Below are 5,388 nucleotides of genomic sequence, written 5' to 3'. Positions count from 1 at the left end.
AGAAACTGTACCCAATCTGTGCCTGCTGTATTGGTCCGCAGACCTCAAGCGCTGCCTGTCACTAACTGCACCGACCTGATCCATCCGCCCCACAGGACGACCTATCCGGATAAGTACACCTCCGATCGGTGGCCAAACCGATCCGGTGTCATGAATACCCCCAAGTGCTGTGACTAAGTCAATGCTGGTATGCTCAAACAAGAACCCGGCTAAAGCCGGTGCCTAGGCCGAAGCCAACAAGGGCGTACAACGCCGAACTGTAATAGATGCTAGGGCGTACAATGCCGAACCTCGATCAACCAGATCGAAACACATGACAAGAAAGTCGATGTGTTGCCTGGACCCAAGGTCCACAGAGATATTGAAATACAAATGCATCCTGTTCTACATGTCTATCAACTACTAACCAAATGCAATCAAAGAGGTACGATATACGAAAGATAAGCAAACAAAGACATGTAGAGACCAAAATACTGGAATAGAAAAACAGGAGAAGGAGGTGAAACGCTCTCACCGACTACCAGCTCGAAGCACCCACCTGTCACTGTCGCGTGGAACACTGGGTACGCACAGAGTCTACTGGACCTAAGAAGATCCACCAAGTCAGTATCCAAACCACTAACCCAAAGCACGAGACTCACAAACCCCCCACATAAGATCCCCGAATCGGTTTCCCAAAACCGATCCCCGTAACTCACCGGAAGTCCCGAAAACCACACCGGGACACCGTTGGGACCCACTAAGTGCCCCAAAACTCACCGACTCGTGTCACGAGTCACCTGCTGCCCCAAAACACTCCAATTTGGATTTTCTGGCAGCAAACACAAGATACCGCAACTACACCATTACTGTCGGGTAATTATACAAATCCGGGTTCCCGAAAGTGTCTATTTCGACACCGGAACCCATCGTCGCTGACCCATCATCATCGAACCCACAAAATGATGATGGTGACCAGCCAACAAGGCTCAGCGATAAATTACAGGATAACCAAACCACGTCGGAAGAAATCCGAACCGAAACCGCATTCTTTCGGCAAATTTCGCCGAAAAACGTGCTGGAATCGACTTTTCGATTTGCGCAAAGGCTATCGGGTCATGGACAACCAGTCCAGAGGTCAAACACGCTCATACACACTGCCCACAGTAGCCACAAGGCGTACAATTGCACAAAAGCCCCCGTGTTTACATAAAATCCATCATTTTATGTAAATCTGGGAACTTCTATGACTCATTCTCACAAACCGAGGACTTCTAAGCTTTGCCGAGACACGTATTAACAGGTCTCGACGTGCCGGAGGCCGTGCTCTCGGTCTAGAGCACAATGGCTCACTGTGGGAAGCGCGGGAGCAACCCAAAGTTCTACTAACTGCGCGCAGTCGGGGAAGATCACGCCAAACAGGGCTAACCGGACACTATTGATCCAAAGTGAGGTGAGCACTGTGATCATCACTGACCAACGATAACCGTGCTCACCTCCGGAGGCATCAGGACAGCCTCGGATCACCGGATAAGCGTGCGCAAACTCAAAACATCAGCCAAACAAGCTCGATAGGGTCGACACCGCCGAAACAGAGGAACGGAGTGTTCCCGACAGAATCTAAGGTGAGCACGATGATCAGCAATTTGCTACGATCATCGTGCTCCCTTCAGCAGAGATCGGGGAGGCTTAGGAAGCTCAGAACAGTAACGTATCCAACATAAGCCCTATTTCGGGCTTGGCCGGAGCAAGGTTGCTCCGGCCGGCTTCCGGCAGCACGGCGGCATGCGCGGCGGCCAGGGATGGGTGCGGATGAGGAGAGGAGTGTGGTGCTCACCTTGGTTTGCGGCGGAGGGGCGGTGGCGGCGACGGCGGAGCTAGCCGAGCCTACACCAGTTAGACTCGGATTCCAGCGAAGCTGCGGCCACGGCGGCGGCCGGGGCTCCTCGGGGACGACGGCGGCAGGTCCCCAACGGCCGGAGGAGGAGGAGGGAGGTGGCGGGCGACAGCGGCGGTGGCCCGCGGCTCGGGTATGGCCACCCGAGCTTGGCTCGGTCAGCAGGCTGGGGCGGCGGCGCCCAAGGCACGCGGTGGCGGCGGCGACTCGCAGAGGCGGCGGCGACCGGCCGGGGAGGGTCGCCAGGCTCCGGGGACAGCGGCGGGAGCGATCTCAGGCGGCGGCGGCGCGTGGGCAGCTGTTGCAACCCAGCTCGGCCTGAGCTCGGCCTAGCTGGCCGCAAGCAGCAGTGGCGGCGATGGCGGCGCTCGGCGACGGTTCGGGGCGGCGGGGCCGGCGGCCAGAGGTCGGGGAAGGGTGGAGGCGGCNCGATATTGCTTCTTGTCCCTGAACTTCTTACTTAGTTTCAAAGAGGGGGGAAAAAAGAAAAATCCTTTAGTTCCTAAACTTTCACATATATTGCACTTCATTCCCTGGTAAGGGGTTGATATCTGTTAAATATGTTCGCTGTAAAATGGATTTTTAACCCATTGTGAACTTTGAACGAAACTGAAGTAAAGCAAATCATTTTGTAGGAAAGGATAAAATGATTACTTCATAAAATTATTTGATTCTGATTTTTTTTTTCCTTGACTGTTAGGGTGCATTAAATGTGAATGTTTAGTGACTAAAAACATTCAAGTGAAAAGTATAGTGACGGAGTCGCAATATTAAGACGCTAAGGGGACCGGACGTACGTTTTGCCCCTGTTATTTCTAGCTCTATCCATAAATTTAAAATTTCTAGCTTCCATTCACTTTTGTTGTAAAACGGTCTTTTAACCCTACTTTAATCTAAGAGGAAGTTGGAGACAGGATTCATTTTATTGGTCGTGTTGCTAAAATGGTCATTACATAAGGAAATTTGATTTTGTAAGGTACTAGGGACGGTTTACAATATATAAGACCCTTCAACTGTTGAATTGTTTGAGCGAGAAATTCAGGATCTAAAGTTGCATATATGATAGCCATATTTTTTGGCATATCTTTTGGAACAAATTTGTGAACATGTAAGACTTACTCATATTTTGTTTTTTTCTCAATTCTCCCTACCAATTAGTGGTTATAGAGGGCAATTGTTTTAGTTTACCTGTATGATTTAGTTTTCTCTTGTCCACTTTCGGAATCTTTGATATTATTGCAATGAAAAGTTATTGTCAAGGCTTTAACAGTTTGGAGATGATAGTTGGGAAAGAGATAGCTATAGGATCATAAGAAAGAGGATACAAGAGAAGAAAAGCAAAAACTAAATTAATATTTATGAGGATGTAAAAGCAGTTTTCCTAGGAAAGTGTGTGGAGGTATTCAAATGTTATGTTATCCAATTTTCACCGTTTTCATCGTCCTTATAATCATTCAGGTGAAAATAAAATGCAGGCTTTCTGGAGTAAATATCCTTTTTGTTCTAAAACTATTTTTAGACATATTTTAGCAGTCAATTTTGAACAAATTGAGTCCACTCTATCTTTTTGTATCCTTTCTAGCAAGTCTTCGAAGCCTTTGCTACTGTATTGTGACATTGCAACATTGGTAGCTGCAAAATAGTCATGTGACCTACAAAGTGTTTCTTATTTGTCCATTGCCCTTTATCTATATTTGAGATATTAGTAATATTCTTCTGGTAGGCTATTTTATTGCATGCTTAAATTTCTCTACACTGTAAAGGCAGTGTTGAGGTAAACTTGGGATAAACAATTTTCACTGCACCATTTGATGAGAATAAAATTAAAGATGATAGTATAACCTGTTAAGAAACTAAAGATCATGATAAATCTCTTTTTTGATCAACATGACGAGTGGGTCCTTTCTCTCATACCTCCATGATGAACTAATTTTCAACACAAATGTAATACAGTGTAATAGTATTGTAGTTGCATAAGTAATCCATTTTAATTGGTTGATGAATAGAGTTTTGATCATCTCATATTATTATAAATGTGTAGGTAGGGCAAAAAAATTGATTGTTGATGCCGCCATCGAGCTTGCTGCTCATGGGCATAGCGTCCATTGTTTCACATCATATCACGACAAGAATCACTGCTTCGAGGAGACTGTTTCTGGTGAGGCTTTTGTGAATAGTTGCACTCATTTGGTGACTGAATTTCCTATTTATGTGTTTTAAAATAGCAAAGTTAAGGCCAAAAATGTGTCGCTGAATAGGTTGAATAGCCACAGTTTTTGTTGCATCTTGCTTTTCATTGGAAGCATGTCATGATTGCTATCAAATGATACCAAAATGATTGATATGTTAGAATAATCTATATTATGCCACTACTTTTCTCCTATCTCGTTGCTTCTTTTCCCATGCCGGTTACTTTGGTCTTAAGAAACTCATATATCAAAATCCGGAGGAAAATTTTGTTCCACATAGGATATAGCTTAAATTGATGAGGCATAGATGGATTTTTTTTTCTGCCACTAATTAGAGAATTTATTGGGGCATGTTATGCTTTTTTCCTATTCTCATCAGGGCGTGGAAAGAAAAGATAAAAATACTATTTTTGCTTTCCATAACTTTTAATGGGAAATTAAAACAAACAATAGTGAACAAGAGAATATAAAACTACATCGAGAACTTTTAACTTTTCTTACGAAACAGCCATGCATGAAAATTGTTTTGACATGCTGAAAAGTAGTTAAGGACTATTGTTTTACACCTTTCTAATAGCTAATTGTTTCTATTTGAGGTTTACAGCTAAGAGAAAGGCGTAGATAAGAAGCTTCTGCATATTTTGGTGCTTTTTTTTATTGCAAGATTTCTCTAATGTTGTGAATTAGTAATGTTCATATAACTTTTGTTTCTTCAGGTCTTTTTTCAGTGACTATGTATGGTGGTTTCCTACCTCGCTATATTTTCTACCGTTTCCATGCTATCTGTGCATATCTTCATTGTATATTTGTTGCACTGTGTGTGTTTTGTCTATGTGGCCCACATTTGACATTGTACTGGTAGATCAGGTCTCTGTTGTCATTCCCTTGATGAAATTGAAAAGATCAACCAAGGTACTAGTCTATATTCTATATTTTTTTATTATTTATCTATGCCAATAACATCATCTATTTATTTGCATACTGTAAAAATGAAATTTTCGAGAAAGTTTGTTTTATGCTTAAAGAACTTTCAAAGAGCATTTTCTAACTTCATGTATATTAGTATTTACTTAAATTACGAGATTTTGGAGGGTATGTATGAACATTCAGCTTTTACAGGGATATAATATGTAGATATTTATGAGGACATAGATGTAAATATCTCTTTCTTTTTTGTAACAATTGAAAAGCGTTCTGGCGGGATAACATGCTATATAATGCATTCTAGGTAATATTTTATTGCCATTTTCCGGATTTGTTGCTTGCCCAACATACAACGGCGCTAAGAAGGTAGTATCGCAAGCCAATTGACATGATTAAAGA

General features: G+C 43.1%; 1 pseudogene; it reads left to right on the top strand.

Moving 5' to 3' along the window:
- The first annotated feature begins 1,781 nt into the window (after window positions 1-1,781).
- LOC109705345 lies at window positions 1,782-5,383 on the top strand (annotated as a pseudogene).
- Window positions 5,384-5,388: the final 5 nt, after the last annotated feature.

This window comes from Ananas comosus, unplaced genomic scaffold, assembly GCF_001540865.1.
Source record: "Ananas comosus cultivar F153 unplaced genomic scaffold, ASM154086v1, whole genome shotgun sequence".
Classification (NCBI taxonomy): domain Eukaryota; kingdom Viridiplantae; phylum Streptophyta; class Magnoliopsida; order Poales; family Bromeliaceae; genus Ananas; species Ananas comosus.
Note: the sequence above shows the minus strand (reverse complement) of the source record. Positions and strands in the feature narration are given on the sequence as shown.